Consider the following 21,418-nt stretch of genomic DNA (forward strand, 5'->3'; position numbering starts at 1 on the left):
GGTGGAAACCCAGTACCCCCGTCTAGGGGTTGTGCCAATGGGCAGTGAAATTCACATTACAAATCTCACTCCAAGCTTTCTTCAAAATGTGGCAACCCTGTGGAATGTGACAGGTGTAGGCATTAGTCCTTCTATGTTCAAAGAAACATGGCATCAAATCTCTTCAGTAGCCAAGGGTGATATGACTACACAAAGGAATAAAATGAACTGATCAACTAAACCCAATACTTAATGCAACTGCTATGTCATGCACTATACGTTTTGCTTAGCTTAGATAGTTGTATTTTGATAAATTGTATCTGTCCCCACAGAGAGAAGCCCATGTGCTTTGCTCCACGCCATCATGGCTGCTTTTCACTTCAGACGGATGTGTGTGTGGCTGCCCTGATCTTGGTTTCCATGGTGACAAGGCACAGAGTTTTTCACTGCCTGCCTGGAAACTGAGTTCCTGCTAATTGCTGTTGTCATGGCAACGAAGCAGCTGATGTAATAGTGGGAAAGGGCAAGAATCTTAACCCATTTTAGATGCAGCCCTAAAATACCATGCACTTCTCCAAGAGCCAGGGTACGGGAGGATGTGCTGTAGTTAAATTAGTATTTGAATGAATGTAAAATATATCTATATATATATGGATAACAAAAATACATTTAGGCCTCCAATTAAATATGGCACAAAGAAATTATGGATGGCGAACACACATTTCTTATTGTGTTCTTTACACACAGTCTCAGTAATTACCGAGTGATAATTAAATAAGTGGTCTTATTCTGGTTTGTCTTAAAGATGGCAATTTGTTATGGCCTCGTGCAACGGGTGTCGTCGGAAGGAGACCAAAGCGCAGCATTCTTTGAGTTCCACATAATTTATTAACGAAGTGAAACTTTAGAAAAGACAAAACAATAAAGAATACAACGACCAAACAGCTTTGTTGTGCAAACTACCTGCACACAAACCAAGAACAAGATCCCACACAGAAGGAGGGAAAGGGCTGCCTAAGTATGATCCCCAATCAGAGACAACGATAGACAGCTGCCTCTGATTGGGATCCACACTTGGCCAGAAACAAAGAAATAAAGAACCTAGAATGCCCACCCAAATCACACCCTGACCAAACTAAAATAGAGACATAAAAAGGCTCTCTAAGGTCAGGGCGTGACACCGCGTGGTAAACTGCAGTGTATTGATTTTTGCCAAGTCCATATGATTTAACCCTGCTGTGCCTCTACTTATGCAATCACTTGTTACAATAGAGGTTGCCTAACTGCATTGTCAGTGGTTGATTTAACAATAGCAACAGGTCATGTCATCAACAACAAGAGCCTTCGACGACTGCATCACTAACCCAACATCAAAACCAACATTCTGTGATTCTAGGGCCAAATGCTGATTGTCAATCTTTTACATGAGCAACAAGTAGAATAACATCACTATTTCAGTATTTCCAAGGTTTAATAGCAACGTTTCAACCACTTACTGTAGTTGCCTGATGAACACAGCATGCAGGTATTCATTTGGCATTATATACTGCTCCTGTTGGTGTTTGATTTTGTACACTACTCAATCTTGAACATGGACCAAACATTACTCAGAATTTGTTCATATTGTGTATGTACAGTTTGTGAGATTTTACTTTCTTACTCCCTCCTCTTTGCTCCTTGTGGAGCATAAGTCTGCAACAAATCCATGCCACAAGGGTCCTTGACCTTCCCCGGAGACGTCTCCTTTGTGGTGTCCAACAAAGGACTATCTTGACTTTGACGTCTGATTACATCCTCAGTACATAACCTATCCACCTGAGACTGGATTGATTGACTTGGCATGACCCAAAGCCATGACTATGCATCTCTGACTGTAGCATGACCCTTGTCTTAAGATAACAACACTTCCAGACATAAGGGCAGTGTTTCTCTATGTGAACCACAGACATCAGAAATCCCTATCTCACCAGTCACTTCCAACAGGCAGAAAAGGGGGTTTAATGAGAGATGGCATTTTATTGAGTGTTTCTTACCAGAGGGCAGGGTCCCTTCTGTCCCACAGAGAAGGAGGTATGTAATTTTCACTTCCGCTGGGTCCTACAGAGTGACAGTGTGATGGGGGAGCACCCATTGAGAGGAATAAAGTTGTCATTAATGACGAACACCTCCAGTCTTTCTACATTTAACCCTTGTATGTGACTAGCAACTCTTAACTTGTTTATTTGCAATTTGAGCATAATCCAATGGAAAGTGCTTGATAAATTATCATTTATCACTATAATTGTTACTAATTTGCAGGACTGGGCCTGGGATAGCTACTTGGATCGGATACCTCCAAGGAAAATCAGGTTGTTAGTGATTGTGTCACATACTTAGCTTCTGACTCTGTGTGGTCACTAAAGATCCTATGGCACTTGTCATTAGAAGGGCTATCGATCCGGTTTCCTAGCTTCCTAATCTGGCCCTTCATACAGTATTATCATACCAACCTAATCATCCCAGCTTCTAATTGGCCCATTCAACCCCTCAACACTCTCTTGCAAGTGTCCAGTTGGCTGTTGTTGGAAATGAGAATGCATTCTCGATCTGTTTATAGATATATGTATGACAAAAAAGAGAAACAAAGATTTTTTTATTTAACTAGGCAAGTCAGTTAAGAACAATTTCTTATTTTCATTAACTGCCTGTTCAGGGGCAGAACGACAGATTTGTAACTCCGGGGTTTGAACTTGCAACCTTCCGGTTACTAGTCCACCGCTCTAACAACTAGGCTACCCTGCTTATTCTACCAACTGTGTATCGACTACATGGACCCCTGTAGTTATTGATGTTTTTTCCTCTAGAGCGTTATCATATTTAAATCTTCTATATTGACACACCATACTTTTGGTTTTGATTACGTTGTTCTCTCTCCACAGGGAAATCATTTGACATCAGCAAGGAGTGCATAAAGTGCATTTATTTACTAACTAGGAGATAAGACCCTCCCTATGCGTTCGGCTCTGACATATTCATCATCAATGATTCTGTTCCCTTTCCCCTGATGTCGCTGTCACATAGACACTGTTTTTTAATATGATATTTAAAAAAATAAGCATGAAAAACATAGTTAGAGAAAGCAGACCATCAGGGGAAATAGCTAAATACTTAAAGTATAAGGACTAATTGGCGGAGGGAAAATAAACAGCAATAGAGTTGTAGCCTTGAACTCTCTCACACCCTATTGTCAAGACTAGAACATGAAGGCTTAGGAGGAGTTTGCCCCCAACTATTGATCTCACCACATGTAATTCATTATTTCATAGCAGCTTTATATCTCAGTACAGACGCTGTCTTGAAAGCATGATCTCCACCTGAGGAGAGGCCTGTTACAACACTAAGACGCATGCACTGCTGACAGCTGATATTAAATTGAGTACTGTCGCCTGGTGATGCAGGCTGTGAATGTATTGGGTGAGGAGAGGAAGGCCTCAACAGGTTCTGACAGTCCCTCCACAGCCCACCACAGCCGCTCCTCACAGTCCTCCCAGTGTGTCTGTGTGTGTGCGTTCATCTGTGGGAGCATATGTGCAGGGAATGGGGGGCGGGGTTTCTGCAGGCCACTGAGGATACAGAGTTGAAGTTCTTATCATTGACTGGATTATAAGTGTTCAAATTAGCATTCACCGTCCAAACAACATATCAACAACAGCATCCTAATGGTCCAGCACAATGCAGACACACACACAACTCCAGTGTAGATTTGGCCTTGTGTTTAGGGATATTGTCCTGTTGAAAGCAGTGGGCTGGTAGGAGGAGCTATAGGAGGATGGGCTCATTGTAATGTCTGGAATGGAATGAATGGAACAGTATCAAATACAGTGCCTTGCGAAAGTATTCGGCCCCCTTGAACTTTGCGACCTTTTGCCACATTTCAGGCTTCAAACATAAAGATAGAAAACTGTATTTTTTTGTGAAGAATCAACAACAAGTGGGACACAATCATGAAGTGGAACGACATTTATTGGATATTTCAAACTTTTTTAACAAATCAAAAACTGAAAAATTGGGCGGGCAAAATTATTGAGCCCCCTTAAGTTAATACTTTGTAGCGCCACCTTTTGCTGCGATTACAGCTGTAAGTCGCTTGGGGTATGTCTCTATCAGTTTTGCACATCGAGAGACTGAATTTTTTTCCCATTCCTCCTTGCAAAACAGCTCGAGCTCAGTGAGGTTGGATGGAGAGCATTTGTGAACAGCAGTTTTCAGTTCTTTCCACAGATTCTCGATTGGATTCAGGTCTGGACTTTGACTTGGCCATTCTAACACCTGGATATGTTTATTTTTGAACCATTCCATTGTAGATTTTGCTTTATGTTTTGGATCATTGTCTTGTTGGAAGACAAATCTCCGTCCCAGTCTCAGGTCTTTTGCAGACTCCATCAGGTTTTCTTCCAGAATGGTCCTGTATTTGGCTCCATCCATCTTCCCATCAATTATAACCATCTTCCCTGTCCCTGCTGAAGAAAAGCAGGCCCAAACCATGATGCTGCCACCACCATGTTTGACAGTGGTGATGGTGTGTTCAGCTGTGTTGCTTTTACGCCAAACATAACGTTTTGCATTGTTGTCAAAAAGTTCAATTTTGGTTTCATCTGACCAGAGCACCTTCTTCCACATGTTTGGTGTGTCTCCCAGGTGGCTTGTGGCAAACTTTAAACAACACTTTTTATGGATATCTTTAAGAAATGGCTTTCTTCTTGCCACTCTTCCATAAAGGCCAGATTTGTGCAATATACGACTGATTGTTGTCCTATGGACAGAGTCTCCCACCTCAGCTGTAGATCTCTGCAGTTCATCCAGAGTGATCATGGGCCTCTTGGCTGCATCTCTGATCAGTCTTCTCCTTGTATGAGCTGAAAGTTTAGAGGGACGGCCAGGTCTTGGTAGATTTGCAGTGGTCTGATACTCCTTCCATTTCAATATTATCGCTTGCACAGTGCTCCTTGGGATGTTTAAAGCTTGGGAAATCTTTTTGTATCCAAATCTGGCTTTAAACTTCTTCACAACAGTATCTTGGACCTGCCTGGTGTGTTCCTTGTTCTTCATGACGCTCTCTGCGCTTTTAACGGACTTCTGAGACTATCACAGTGCAGGTGCATTTATACGGAGACTTGATTACACACAGGTGGATTGTATTTATCATCATTAGTCATTAAGGTCAACATTGGATCATTCAGAGATCCTCACTGAACTTCTGGAGAGAGTTTGCTGCACTGAAAGTAAAGGGGCTGAATAATTTTGCACGCCCAATTTTTCAGTTTTTGATTTGTTAAAAAAGTTTGAAATATCCAATAAATGTCATTCCACTTCATGATTGTGTCCCACTTGTTGTTGATTCTTCACAAAAAAAATACAGTTTTATATCTTTATGTTTGAAGCCTGAAATGTGGCAAAAGGTCGCAAAGTTCAAGGGGGCCGAATACTTTCGCAAGGCACTGTACATCAAACATATGGATACCACATGTTTGACTCCATTCCATTTATTCCATTCCAGCCATTACAATGAGCCTGTTCTCCTAATGTTCCTCCCACCAGCCTCCTGAATTCATCTCCCAGTGTCTGGTGGAAAGCAGACTGAACCAGGCTTCCCTCTAGGATTTTGCCTGTGCTTGTAACGGCTCTCGTTGGTGGTAGGAAGCGTTGACCAAAGCGCAGCGTGGAAAGTGTTCATGATTATTTTATTCAAAAACACTCAAACAAAATAACAAAAGCGAAAACGAAAGTTCCCAGTTCTATAAGGCAAAAAACACTAAACAGAAAACAAGATCCCACAAAACCCAAAAGGAAAATGACAACCTATATATGATCCCCAATCAGAGACAACGATAGACAGCTTTCTCTGATTGGGAACCACACTCGGCCAAAAACAAAGAAATAGAAAACATAGACTTTCCCACCCGAGTCACACCCTGACCTAACCAAACACAGAGAATAATAAGGATCTTTAAGGTCAGGGCGTGACAGTGCTGTTCTTTTGTATCCTGAAACACTCCCCAGTTCTTAACGATTACAAGCGTACCCATAACATGATGCAGCCAACACAATGCTTGAAAATATGGAGAGTGGTACTCAGTAATGTGTTGTATTTGATTTGCCCCACTCTGCATTCAGGACAAATAGTTAATTGCTTTGCCACATTTTTTGCAATATTACTTTAGTGCCATGTTGCATATTTTTTGAATATTTTTATTCTGTACGGGCGTTCATATTTTCACTCTGTCATTAAGGTTAGTATTGTGGAGGAACTAGAATGTTGTTGATCCATCCTCGGTTTTTTATCTTACAACAGCCATTAAACTCTAACCATTTTAATGCAACCATTGGCCTCATGGTAAAATTCCTGAACGATTCCCTTCCTCTCTGGTGACTGAGTTAGGAAGGATGCCTGTATATTTCTAGTGATTGGTTGTATTGATACACATTCCAAAATGTAATTAACAACCATGCTCAAAAGGATATTCATTGTCTTTAAAAAATGTTTTATCTTCCAGTAGGTGCCCTTTTTTGTGAGGCATTGGAAAACCTTTGCTTAATAGTTACAAGGGTAATAAACCTGCTTTATCAGAGTTTTGGGACATAGCCACAGGTGTAAACCTGGTTCATATGTAGATCTGGTTTATATTAGTATTGGAACTAAGTCAAAGGTGTAGTCCGGGTTTACAGTTTATGAGTAGTCAGGTTCGGCACATTTAGACCTGGCTTAGTTGACTAGTTGGGTTCAAGCACAGGTGCAGACTTTGTAGGTATGTACATTGGAGCTGAAGTACAGGTGTAGACATCCTTGATTGCGTTGCATTCATTGCAATACACCCTCTCAGTTCAGATGTCAGACAGCTATCTAAGCTAGGCAAATTAATCAGCAACATAAATAGACATAACCTTTCAGCAGTATTCCAATATTCCTCCTTGTCATAAATAAAACAAGGACATCTGTTTGCATATGTCATCACCACATTCCAGACCTAAGGTCTCATTTACAGTGCCTTCAGAAAGTATTCACACCCCTTGACTTTTTCCACATTTGTTGTGTTACAAATTGGGATTAAAATGGATTTGAATGGATTTTTTTGATCTGCACAAAATACTCCTTAATGTCAAAGTGGAAGAAAAATTAAATGTGTAAAAAAAATTATGAAAAATTAAACACTCATATAAAATGAGTATACCAAACATTATGAACACCTTCATAATATTGAGTTGCACCCCCTTTCCCCTCAGAACAGCCTCAATTAGTTTGGGGGCATAGACTCTACAATGTGTCAAAAGCGTTCCACAGGGATGCTGACCCATGTTGACTCAAATCAATCAATCAATCAATTCAATCAAATATATTTATAAAGCCCTTTTTACATCAGCCGATGTCACAAAGTGCTACACAGAAACTCAGACTAATATCCAAAACAGTGAGCAATGCAGATGTAGAGGCATGGTGGCTAGAAAAAGCTTCCTAGAAAGGCAGGAACCTAGGAAGAAACGTAGAGAGGAAACAGGCTCTGAGGGGTGGCCAGTCCTCTTCTGGCTGTGCTGGTGTCGAATATAAGAGTAAATGGCTGTTAAGGTTAGATCGTTCTTCAAGATGTTCAAACCATATATGACCAGTAGGGTCAAATAATAATCACAGTGGTTATAGAGGGTGCAAGAGGACAGCACCTCAGGAGTTAATGTCAGTTGGCTTTTCAGAGTCGAGCATTCAGAGGTTGAGACGGCAGGTGCGGGGGAGAGAGAGAAAGGGAGAGAGAGAGACACAAACACACACATCGTTACAACACTGTATATAGACATAATATGACATTTGAAATGTCTCTATTCCTTTGGAACTTTTGTGAGTAATGTTTACTGTTCATTTTTATTGTTTATTTCACTTTTGTTTATTATCTATTTCACTTGCTTTGGCAATGTAACATGTTTCCCATGCCAATAAAGCCCCTTAAATTGAATTGAAATTGAATTGAGAGAGATGTCCTTTGGGCGGTGGACTATTCTTGATACATGGGAAACTGTTGAGTGTGAAAAACCCAGCATCGTTGCAGTTCTTGACACAAACTTGTGCTCCTGGCACCTACTACCATACCCCATTCAAAGGCACTTAAACATTTTTGTCTTGCCCATACACCCTCTGAATGGCACACATACTCAGTTTTCTCAAGGCTTAAAAATCCTTATTTAACCTGTCTCCTCCCCTTCATCTACACTGATTTGAAGTGGATTTAACAAGTGACGTCAATAAGGGATCATAGCTTTCTGTAACGTGCGTTGTTTGAAGGAGACCAAGGCGCAGTGTAATTTGTGGTCATCATATTTATTAAATGAGAACCAGCAACAAAATAACAAAGTGAAACCAAAACGACCGTACCGTTCCGTAGGCTACAAGAGCTGTACAAAAACAAGATCCCACAACATAGGTGGGAAAAAGGCTACCTAAGTATGATTCCCAATCAGAGACAACGATAGACAGCTGCCTCTGATTGGGAACCACACTCGGCCAAACACAAAGAAATACAAAACATAAATGCCCACCCCACATCACACCCTGACCTCACCAAATAGAGAAATAAACGGCTCTCTAAGGTCAGGGCGTGACACTTTCACCTGGATTCACCTGGTCAGTCTATGTCAAGGAAAGAGCAAGTGTTCTTAATTTTTTTGTATACACAATATATCTTGATTAGATAAGTATACAACCCCCTGAGTCAATACATGTTAGAATCATCTTTGGCACAATTACAGCTGTGAGTCTTTCTGGGTAAGTCTCTAAGAGCTTTCCACACCTGGATTGTGCAACATTTGCACATTATTCTTTTCTAAATTCTTCAAGCTCTGTCAAATTGGTTGTTGATCATTGCTAGACAACCATTTTCAAGTCTTGCCATATATTCTCAAGCAGATTTCAGAGAAAACTGTATTCGGCCACTCGGGAACAGTCACTGGCATCTTGGTAAGCAACTCCAGTGTAGATTTGGCCTTGTGTTTAGCGATATTGTCCTGTTGAAAGCAGCGGGCTGGTAGGAGGAGCTATAGGAGGATGGGCTCATTGTAATGTCTGAAATGGAATGAATGGAACAGTATCAAATACATCAAACATATGGATACCACATGTTTGACTCCATTCCATGTATTCCATTCCAGCCATTACAATGAGCCTGTTCTCCTAATGTTCCTCCCACCAGCCTCCTCAGGTTGAAAGTTTAATTCATCTCCCAGTGTCTGGTGGAAAGCAGACTGAACCAGGTTTTCCTCTAGGATTTTACCTGTGCTGTTCTTTTTAAAAATCCTGAAACACTCCCCAGTCCTTTCAAGCAAACTCATAACATGATCATATCAATTTGATTGGTCACATACACGTGTTTAGCAGATGTTATTGTGAGTGTAGCGAAATGCTTGTGCTTCTAATTCCGACAGTGCAGAAATATCTTTACAAGTAATATCTAACAATTCCACAACAAATACCTAATACACACCAAATCTAAGTAAAGGAATTTAATTAAGAATATATAAATATATGGACGAGCAATGTCAGAGCGGCATAGAGTAAGATACAGTAGATAGTATAGAATACAGTATATACATATGAGATTTGTAATGCAAGATATATAAACATTATTAAAGTTACATTATTGAATTTTTTTGATACCCCTTTTTCTCCCCAATTTCATGGTATCGAATTGGTAGTTAGTCTTGTCTCATCGCTGCAACTCCCGTATGGACTTGGGAGAGGCGAAGGTCGAGAGCCGCGCGTCCTCCGAAACACAACCCAACCAAGCCACACTGCTTCTTGACACAATGCCCACTTTACCCAGAAGCCAGCCACACACATTTAGACCTGGCTTAGTTGACTAATTAGGTTCAAGCACAGGTGCAGACATTGTAGGTATGTACATTGGAGCTGAAGTACAGTGGTAGACCTGGTTTGTAGGAGTATTGGGGCTGAAATGCAGAAGTACACCAATTTTTGGAAAATTGGGGCTAACATGAAGGAGTATTCCTGTTTATTTATTTTTTAAATCAGTACTTGGGTTAGACATGCAGGTGTACACCTGGTCTGTAAGAATATTGGGGCTGAAGTATGAGTGTAGACCAGGTTTGTATGGAACTTGGGTCTATGAATAACAAATAGGGCATTTAGGGCTAGGAAATGGGTGTATCGGTACTTTATTGTATCACTATTAGGATATTGGCTTGTGGGTGTTAGGGTTAGGACATGGGCTGGGGTGTGTGGATAATTAGGTTTAGGTGTGTGGGTAATGTGAGGAATATAGATATTGGGGCTAAGGAATATGTGTAAATGTCTGTTAATTTTATTAGAGGCATAGCACTGTTGGTCAAGATCGAGAATACAATAAATAAATAAATAAATAAAATATTTATATAGGACTACTGTTCAAAAGATTGGGGTCACTTTGAAATGTTCTTGTTTTTGAAAGAAAAGCACATTTTCTGTCCATTAAAATAACATCAAATTGATCAGGGTGGCGCAGCCTCCTGGGTGGTCTAGGGCATTGCATCGCAGCAACAGCTGTGCCACCAGAGACTCTAGGTTTGCGCCCAGGTCCGTGGGGCGACGCACAATTGACCTAGCGTCGTCCGGGTTAGGGAGGGTTTGGCCGGTAGGGATATCCTTGTCTCATCGCGCACCGGCGACTCGGGCGCAGTCCGCGCTAACCAAGGTAGCCGGGTGCACGGTGTTTCCTCCGACACATTTGTGCGGCTGGCTTCTGGGTTGGAGGCGCGCTGTGTTAAGAAGCAGTGCGGCTTGGTTGGTTTGTGTTTCGGAGGACGCATGGCTTTCGACCTTCGTCTCTCCCGAGCCCGTACGGGAGTTGTAGCGATGAGACAAGATAGTAATTACTAACAATTGGATATCACGAAATTGGGGAGAAAGGGGGTAAAATTAAAAAGAAAAACAGTATAGATATTGTTAATTTTGTAAATGACTATTGTAGCTGGAAAGGGCAGATTTATTATGGAATATCTACATAGGCGTACAGAGGCACATTATCAGCAACCATCACTCCTGTGTTCCAATGGCACATTGTGTTAGCTAATCCAAGTTTATCATTTTGAAAGGCTAATTGATTATTAGAAAACCCTTTTGCAATCATGTTAGCACAGCTGAAAACCGTTGTCCTGGTTAAAGAACCAATACAACTGTCCTTCTTTAGACTAGTTGAGTATCTGGAGCATCAGCATTTGTGGGTTCGATTACAGGCTTAAAATGGTCAGAAACAAAGGACTTTCTTCTGAAACTCGTCAGTCTATTCTTGTTCTGAGAAATGAAGGCTATTCCATGCGAGAAATTTCCAAGAAACTGAAGATCTCGTACTACTCCTTTCACAGAACAGCACACACTGGCCCTAAACAGAATATAATGAGGAGTGGGTGGCCCCGGTGCACAACTGAGCAAGAGGTCAATATATACATATATATATAATATACTTTTAAATATATATAAAAAAGTCAATATGGATTACATGTTAGGCTTACTAATTGCAAAATATTTGCACAGTGTCATGTCTGTATTTAAAGCCATCATACCTGCAAGTACAGTTACCCTGAGCATGATGTTGAGGAAGAAACAGGTGGCCTAACTCTGGAGCTGTAATTGGGAAAGCTTGTGTTATTTCTGTCACTGAGCCACAGTAATCACACAGACATGCTCTCTCCCACACAGTAAAGGTAGAAAGATATGAACGACCACCTGTTTGTGAGCTTGACTGTCTAATAAGTGATGGAGGTAGTACGAGAGGGATGAGGAAGAATAACAAACTAGAAGAGGAAACATACTGCAGGCTCCATTTGCTGATGAACAACAGCTAATAGATGGGAAAACACCTGAGTCTCTCATGCTGCAGTTACAGGAAACATCATCAACTTCTCTGAAACCATTGACTAACCTGATATCAACATTTAGGATCAATAACAGGAGAGACTTTAGTGTTACGAGTACTTTATTGATTAATTTGATGCCATGATTGTGAGATGTGAGTCCTTTTAAAATTGATATTGAATTTACAGCAAGGGAAACAGTTTTAACTTCATTTTAGGAACTGTGGAGAAGCAGTAGCAGCTCAGGCCACCTTTCACCATAATAATGAATCAATGTTCGCTGGTGCTGCCACCTAGTGGTATAACACTATTGTTGACCAATCTTACACACCCAGTAATTAATATTTTGACATCAATTAAAGGGGGGGGGGGGGGGGGGGGGGATGTATCGTGCTGTTCCATTAAGATGATGCCTCCACTTAAACCCATGCATAAACCCCCTCAGGCTGGTAAAGTGCCTTGTTATTGACACTAGGGAGCAGTGCAGCTCCATGTGACTGACTGGTAAACCTATCTTCAAATCAAATATAATCGGATTGTATTTGTCACATGCACCGAATACAACCAGTGTAGACCTTACAGTGAAATGCTTACTTACAAGCCCTTAAACAACATTGCTTTTTAAAGAAAAATACTGAAAAAAATAAGAAATAAAAGTAACAAATAATTAAAGAGCAGCAGTAAAATAACAATAGCGAGGCTATATACAGGGGGTACCAGTACAGAGTCAATGTGCCGGTTAGTCGAGGTAATTGAGGTAATATGTACATGTAGGTAGAGTTATTAAAGTGACTCTGCATAGATAATAAACAGAGAGTAGCAGCAGCATGAAGAGGGGGAGGGCAATGTAAATAGTCTGGGTAGCCATTTTATTAGATGTTCAGGAGTTTTATGGCTTGAGGCTAGAAGCACCATCAAGAGCATCTTGACCTATATAATAGGCGATGTCAAAGGACTCCAGTCACCCAAGTCATAGACTGGGTGACAGAGACTCCAGTCACCCAAGTCATAGACTGTTTTCTCTGCTACCGCACGGCGGTACTGGAGCGCCAAGTCTAGGACCAAAAGGCTCCTTAACAGCTTCTATGCCCAAGCCATAAGACTGCTGAACAATTAATCAAATGGCCACCAGACTATTACATTGACCCCCCCACTCCATTTGTTTTGTACACTGCTACTCTCTGTTTATTATCTATGGATAGTCACTTCACCCCTACCTACATGTATGACAGAGACTCCAGTCACTCCAGTATATAGCCTTGTTATCATTATGTTATTGTGTTACTTTTTATTCTTTTTTACTTTAGTTTATTTGGTAAACATTTTCTTAACTCTTCTTGAACTGCACTGTTGGTTAAGGGCTTGTAAGTAAGCATTTCACGGTAAGGTCTATACTTGTTGTATTCGGCGCATGTGACAAATAAAGTTTGATTTTGATTTGAATAGTTATGGGAAGGATGTGGTTTTCTGCACTCCAATCCACAAGTCCACTCAGAGAAGTGAGGAGATAGTGGCCTGCACAGTCTGAAGTGCTGCCAGGTGCCTGGCCCCTAACAACGTGACCCGTAGCAACTATCAGTCAGGGCCAGGTCACACAGTTCAAGGAGAGTTTGAGAAGCCGGTCTAAGGTGCTCCTACACACTCAGGCTTCGGTCGTGTGGGATTGGGAGTGGAGTGTAAGCTTGGAAGGATGGTGAGGTGCTGATAACAGTCACCAGCAAGGAGGGGGAGAGAGAGAGTGTCCCGGGGAGAGGAGTAAAGGGCAGTTAGAGGTCAGATCAGACAGTCAGAGAGAGTGTCCCGGGGAGAGGAGTAAAGGGCAGTTAGAGGTCAGATCAGACAGTCAGAGAGAGTATCCCGGGGAGAGGAGTAAAAGGGCAGTTAGAGGTCAGATCAGACAGTCAGAGAGAGTGTCCCGGGGAGAGGAGTAAAGGGCACTTAGAGGTCAGATCAGACAGTCAGAGAGAGTGTCCCTGGGAGAGGAGTAAAGGACAGTTAGAGGTCAGATCAGACAGTCAGAGAGAGTGTCCCGGGGAGAGGAGTAAAGGACAGTTAGAGGTCAGATCAGACATCTTATGGAACAGTTCCTCCCCTTCCCCCACTCCACACCCACCTTCCTTACACGCCCACATCCTGTTTGCCGTACTTGGCTGCATATGATACCTGTTCTTGGCTCAAGGACTGGGGGACTGACGTGGGCACAGTCAGGGCTTTGTTGGTCCCGGCCGTACTTCTCACAGACCTCCCATTGTAACAGCTGGGCACTGCTGCCATGCATACCAACCCCCCTCACCTGCCCAGTGCGCCCACCCAGGTTGGGCCTGTGCCAGCCAAACTCTGGCTCTAGATCTAGGCCATGTCTCAGTTTGCCTGGGCCCAGTCAACATACAAGGGTCTGGGCCCCAACTCTCCTTCCTCCCCTTAAACCTACGACAGGGACGGAGTGTCCCCTTTCACATACAATCCTGATATCTGACTGAGAGGGGCTTCAAAGAGAACTAGGTAAAGGCCTATAGGAGTATAAGCTCTTATTGTGTGGGGAGGCCGGGCTGGAATGAGGATATTGATTTCAGAGAGTTGGCACCGCTGGCACTCAGAGGTTTATCTGCTCAGAGGGTGACTCATCCACCACATCAGACAGAGAGGGAGAGAGAGAGAGAAAGATGGAAGATGTAGGGAAAGAGAGAGGAGAGAGAGAGGGATAGGCAAAGAGAGATGGAGGGAAGCTGAGACACTCTAGACCTGACACATGGGCACCCACAGACAGGCCGTGATAGATGAAATCATCAGAGCACCCTATTGGCTGTACTGTGTGTGTGTGTGTGTACATCCCTTTGATGTTGTTGGAATGGAATGGTTGTCTAAGGTTACCAATAGATAAAGACTACTGGAACCCTGGCTACTGTTTCCAACTCTGTTTTCAACTCAGACCCAGGGTGTGTGTGTGTTTGTTTGTGTGTGTGAGTGTGTGTGGGTGTTCATGCATGTTTGTATACTATATGCTTGTGTTTTAAAGGCCTAGTGCAACTGATGAAACTAACACTGTAAAAGTGTGAAAAAATGTATCAGTGTTATCTCCTGATAGTTGCTGAATTAAAATACAATCTTCCACACAGGACCTTATAATTAGCAGGTTTTGTATGGGCGGGAGTTTGGGCTTTCCATGGTGACATCACCGTGCAGTAAATTGGTTAATAGACCAATTAAATTCTTGCCTGAGAAATAGTTTAGAATTTTTGCCCATTATAATGGAAATCTATTACAGTAATGTTCTTAAGTGTTACCCAGAAATGATTTGATATTGATATAAAAAAAACAGTTACATTGGACCTTTAATGTGTCTGTGTGGGGTCTGAGACTGATTGAAAAGAGGACAAGAGTGGGGTCAGGGAGTAGGGTTTGTATTCAGGAGAGGAGGAGGTGTGGGTGAGATACAGGTAGTCCTGGGTGGGCAGAGACAAGCGGGTTAGGAGGGGGGGAGGAGAGGAGAGGTGTGGAGGGGGTCAGAGAGGATATAGGGACTGACTCATCACCACATCAGCTTTGTTCCTCCCCCGGGGAACGACAACATTGGGACAGGATGCCATTCAACTATACGTCTCCTTTTTTCCTTTCTCTTTCTGTCCCTTCCTTTCATCAAGACAGAAAGGGAGAGAGATACAGACAGAGTGAAGAACAGTGAGGGGTCTCTTTCAGAGCAGAAATAGAGTCTCGCTGTGAATTGCCTGCTATTGATACCACTCTATTCAGCCATCATTCTCTCTTCCTCTATCTCTCTTTATCATTTCCCCCTGTCCCTCTGTGTGCAATCTCATTTTGGGATCCTCACCCCCCCTGTGGTCCCCTAGTGGGTCTCAGCCAGGTCAGGGGAGTCCCTCCTCGTCTCTCTCTCAGCCCAATATGTTGACTCCGAGGTGGGGCTGGGTTCAGTGTGTTAGTGCCTGTTTGTCTGAGGCACACTGTCACGTCCTGATCTGTTTAATCTGTCCCTGTGATTGTCTCCACCCCCTCCAGGTGTGGCTTCTTTTCCAGTGTATTTATCCCTGTGTTTCCTGTCTCTCATTGCCAGTTCGTCTTGAATGTTTAGTCAAGTCAACCAGTGTGTTTTTCCCCATACTCCTTTTCTATTCTCTTTTGCTTGTCTTCCCGGTTTTGACCCCTGCCTGACTCTGGACTACTTTCCCGCCTGCCTGATCATCCTGCCTGTCCTGACCTTGAATCTGCCCTTCGGTACCTATTGGACTCCAAACTGCTTTGACCTTTTCCCTGTATACGACCATTCTCTTGCCTACCCCTTTTTGGATTAATAAACATTATAAGACTACAACCATCTGCCTCCTGTGTCTGCATCTGGGGCTCGCCTTGTGCCTTGATACACACTGCCTGGCTCTGCGTGGCTGCACCGGGCTGGTTAACCCCTCACACTCTACACTTACATCAGTGCCTATATAAAGTACACTCACTGTGCTGTGGTCATTGCAGGGTGCTCTATGTTGAGGGAGCTGTGATGTGGGATATCTTATACACTACTGGTCATTTATTGTGTAAGAATTTGTGTGTATGCGTTCTCACACCACTCCTCACATGGATCTTGTTCGTGTGTGGCCATGGCATTGGCCCTATGTGTGGTGTGGTGTGGTGTTAACTAGGGTTTTCATGTCCGTCCAGATGATAGAGTGCAGAGAGTGGGGAAGGTTTGTGGGCAGCCTGAGACAGGGGGGAAACATTTCATCAGCATCCTCTACAACCCACGCCACAACAACACCAGCCGAATCTACAGTACATCTCCTCGCACGCACGCACGCACACACACACACGCACGCACACACGCACGCACGCACGCATGTACCCCTAAGCATTGTGTAAAAGAGCATTTAAATTTGTCATATCTCATTAAGTAACCATATACACTGTGTTTGCTGGTTTAGCTCATGCATATACTGTAAGGCTCTAGTAGCTCTTTGAGCAGAGTGACTTTGGCTGTCTGTCTGCTGGACAGTGTAGCTCTGTACTGCCATGCTTGATGTCTTCCCCAGACCTGCACTACTCATACTGTACATCATACTCCTGTTTCAGCCTCTATGACGGACAGATCATCTACAGGTCACAGTTCAAGGCAAGCCCCTTATACAGTCCTGTGCAGAGACATAAGTATATAGTAAACCCTAGAAATCATACAGTAGTGTTTTGATTAAATGTTTAATAATGCTTTCTCAGATAAATAAAAAGCAGTTCACAAACAGGGGTTTACAACACCTTCAAAATAAATATATCAAAACAAGTTGAACACAAGACCAGGAAATATAGGACTGTCAATGTGTAGCGTCATGTCTTCTCATCTTACAGATATTGATTGTCACTTTGTCATATGTTGGATGTAAAGCAATTAACCAGTTAAGGACTTCAGCTCATATTTACATACCCAGCTCTCTCTCACTCTCTCAGCTTCAGTGAGGAAACATTCAATCTCCACCACAAGTGGCCATTTTCTCCTTTTCATGTCTCTGACCCTCCCTAATTTCTCACCCCCCTAAACCTTACCTGAACCATTCCCTTTCTGTCATGTATTGTCATGTTGTGTCTTTCTGTCCTTTCCTTTCACCCTGTCTCCCTCTGCTGGTCGTATTAGGTTACCTTTTCTCCCCCGCTTTCCCCCAGCTGTTCCTTGTCTCCTCCTGACTACCTCGTCACCCCGTTTCCCACCTGTTCCCTTTTTCCCTCTGATTAGTCCCCTATATCTCTCTCTGTTTTTGTTCCTGTCCTTGTCGGATTCTTGTTTGTTGTGTTTCATGCCTGAGCCAGACTATCGTCATGTTTGCTGTAACCTTGTCCTGTCCTGTCGGAATCTGCCGGTCTATCTGAGCCTACCTATGTTTGGTTATTAAAGAAGCTCTGTTTAAGTTAGTTCGCTTTTGGGTCCTCATTCACTCACCGTAACAGAAGAATCCGACCAAGAATGGACCCAGCGACTTCGGATCCTCTCCACTCAGCCGTCGAGATCCAGGGAGCGATGCTAGGCAGACACGAGCAGGAATTGTCTGCTGCTCGACATGCCGTTGAGACCCTGGCCACCCAAGTCTCCAACCTCACAGAACAGGTTCACCATCTCCGCCTCGATCCACCGGCCACTTCCAGGGCTTTCGAATCTCCGGAGCCCAGAATCAATAACCCGCCGTGTTACTCTGGGGAGCCCACTGAATGCCGCTCGTTCCTCACCCAGTGTGATATTGTGTTTTCTCTCCAGCCCAACACTTACGCCAGGAGCACTGCTCGTGTCGCCTACGTCATATCTCTCCTTACTGGACGGGCTCGTGAGTGGGGCACGGCAATCTGGGAGGCAAGGGCTGAGTGTACTAACCAGTATCAGGACTTTAAGGAGGAGATGATACGGGTTTTTGATCGATCTGTTTTTGGGGAGGAGGCTTCCAGGGCCCTGTCTTCCCTATGTCAAGGCAATCGATCCATAACAGACTACTCTATTGAGTTTCGCACTCTTGCTGCCTCCAGTGGCTGGAACGAGCCGGCTTTGCTCGCTCGTCTTCTGGAGGGTCTCCGCGCAGAGGTAAAGGATGAGATTCTCTCCCGGGAGGTTCCTTCCAGCGTGGATTCCTTGATTGAACTCGCTATTCGCATTGAGCGACGGGTTGATCTTCGTCACCGAGCTCGTGGAAAGGAGCTCGCGTTCTCTGTTGCCCCCCTCTCCGCATCACTACCATCTTCCTCTGCCGGCTCGGGAGCTGAGCCTATGCAGCTGGGAGGTATCCGCATCTCGACTAAGGAGAGGGAACGGAGAATCACCAACCGCCTCTGTCTCTATTGCGGTTCTGCTGGTCATTTTGTCACTTCATGTCCAGTAAAAGCCAGAGCTCATCAGTAAGCGGAGGGCTACTGGTGAGCGCTACTACTCCTGTCTCTCCTTCAAGATCCTGCACTACCTTGTCGGTCCATCTACGCTGGACCGGTTCGTCAGCTTCCTGCAGTGCCTTAATAGACTCTGGGGCGGAGGGCTGTTTTATGGACGAGACCTGGGCTCGGGAACATGACATTCCTTTCAGACAGTTAAGGGAGTCCACGGCCTTGTTCGCCCTGGATGGTAGTCCTCTCCCCAGGATTCAGCGTGAGACGCTACCTTTAACCCTCACTGTTTCTGGTAATCATAGCGAAACCATTTCTTTTTTGATTTTTCGTTCACCTTTTACACCTGTTGTTTTGGGCCATCCCTGGCTAGTTTGTCATAATCCTTCCATTAATTGGTCTAGTAATTCTATCCTCTCCTGGAACGTCTCTTGTCATGTGAAATGTTTAATGTCTGCTATCCCTCCTGTTTCCTCTGTCTCTTCTTCACAGGAGGAGCCTGGTGATTTGACAGGGGTGCCGGAGGAATATCACGATCTGCGCACGGTGTTCAGTCGGTCCAGGGCCACCTCTCTTCCTCCACACCGGTCGTATGATTGTAGTATTGATCTCCTTCCGGGAACCACTCCCCCCCGGGGTAGACTATACTCTCTGTCGGCTCCCGAACGTAAGGCTCTCGAGGATTATTTGTCTGTAGCTCTTGACGCCGGTACCATAGTCCCCTCCTCCTCTCCCGCCGGAGCGGGGTTTTTTTTTGTCAAGAAGAAGGACGGGTCTCTGCGCCCCTGCATAGATTATCGAGGGCTGAATGACATAACAGTTAAGAATCGTTATCCGCTTCCTCTTATGTCTTCAGCCTTCGAGATCCTGCAGGGAGCCAGGTTTTTCACTAAGTTGGACCTTCGTAACGCTTACCATCTCGTGCGCATCAGGGAGGGGGACGAGTGGAAGACGGCGTTTAACACTCCGTTAGGGCACTTTGAATACCGGGTTCTTCCTTTCGGCCTCGCTAACGCTCCAGCTGTCTTTCAGGCATTAGTCAATGATGTCCTGAGAGACATGCTGAACATCTTTGTTTTCGTTTACCTTGACGATATCCTGATTTTTTCACCGTCACTCCAGATTCATCTTCAGCACGTTCGACGTGTCCTCCAGCGCCTTTTAGAGAATTGTCTTTTTGTGAAGGCTGAGAAGTGCACTTTTCATGCCTCCTCCGTCACATTTCTCGGTTCTGTTATTTCCGCTGAAGGCATTAAGATGGATCCCGCTAAGGTCCAAGCTGTCATTGATTGGCCCGCCCCTAAGTCACGCGTCGAGCTGCAGCGCTTTCTCGGCTTCGCGAACTTCTATCGTCGTTTCATCCGTAATTTCGGTCAGGTGGCAGCTCCTCTCACAGCCCTTACTTCTGTCAAGACGTGCTTTAAGTGGTCCGTTTCCGCCCAGGGAGCTTTTGATCTCCTCAAGAATCGTTTTACATCCGCTCCTATCCTTGTTACACCTGACGTCTCTAGACAGTTCGTTGTCGAGGTTGACGCGTCAGAGGTGGGCGTGGGAGCCATTCTTTCTCAGCGCTCCCTCTCTGACGACAAGGTCCACCCATGCGCGTATTTTTCTCATCGCCTGTCCCCGTCGGAACGTAACTATGATGTGGGAAACCGCGAACTGCTCGCCATCCGGTTAGCCCTAGGCGAATGGCGACAGTGGTTGGAGGGGGCGACCGTTCCTTTTGTCGTTTGGACTGACCATAGGAACCTTGAGTACATCCGTTCTGCCAAACGACTTAATGCGCGTCAGGCGCGTTGGGCGCTGTTTTTCGCTCGTTTCGAGTTCGTGATTTCTTATCGTCCGGGCTCTAAGAACACCAAGCCTGATGCTTTATCTCGTCTCTTCAGTTCTTCAGTAGCCTCCACTGACCCCGAGGGGATTCTCCCTGAGGGGCGTGTTGTCGGGTTGACTGTCTGGGGAATTGAGAGGCAGGTAAAGCAAGCGCTCACTCACACTCCGTCGCCGCGCGCTTGTCCTAGGAACCTTCTTTTCGTTCCCGTTCCTACTCGTCTGGCCGTTCTTCAGTGGGCTCACTCTGCCAAGTTAGCCGGCCACCCTGGCGTTCGGGGTACGCTTGCTTCCATTCGCCAGCGTTTTTGGTGGCCCACCCGGGAGCATGACACGCGTCGTTTCGTGGCTGCTTGTTCGGTCTGCGCGCAGACTAAGTCCGGTAACTCCCCTCCTGCCGGCCGTCTCAGGCCGCTTCCCATTCCCTCTCGACCGTGGTCTCACATCGCCTTAGATTTTGTCACCGGACTGCCTTCGTCAGCGGGGAAGACTGTTATTCTTACGGTTGTCGATAGGTTCTCTAAGGCGGCTCATTTCATTCCCCTTGCTAAGCTTCCTTCTGCTAAAGAGACGGCACAAATCATCATCGAGAATGTTTTCAGAATTCATGGCCTTCCGTCAGACGTCGTTTCGGACAGAGGTCCGCAATTCACGTCTCAATTTTGGAGGGAGTTTTGCCGTTTGATTGGGGCTTCCGTCAGTCTCTCTTCCGGCTTTCACCCCCAGTCTAACGGTCAAGCAGAACGGGCCAATCAGACTATTGGTCGCATCTTACGCAGTCTTTCTTTTCGCAACCCTGCGTCTTGGTCAGAACAGCTCCCCTGGGCAGAATACGCCCACAACTCGCTTCCTTCGTCTGCGACCGGGCTATCTCCTTTTCAGAGTA

Source organism: Oncorhynchus mykiss, chromosome 6 (assembly GCF_013265735.2).
Source record: "Oncorhynchus mykiss isolate Arlee chromosome 6, USDA_OmykA_1.1, whole genome shotgun sequence".
NCBI classification, from domain to species: domain Eukaryota; kingdom Metazoa; phylum Chordata; class Actinopteri; order Salmoniformes; family Salmonidae; genus Oncorhynchus; species Oncorhynchus mykiss.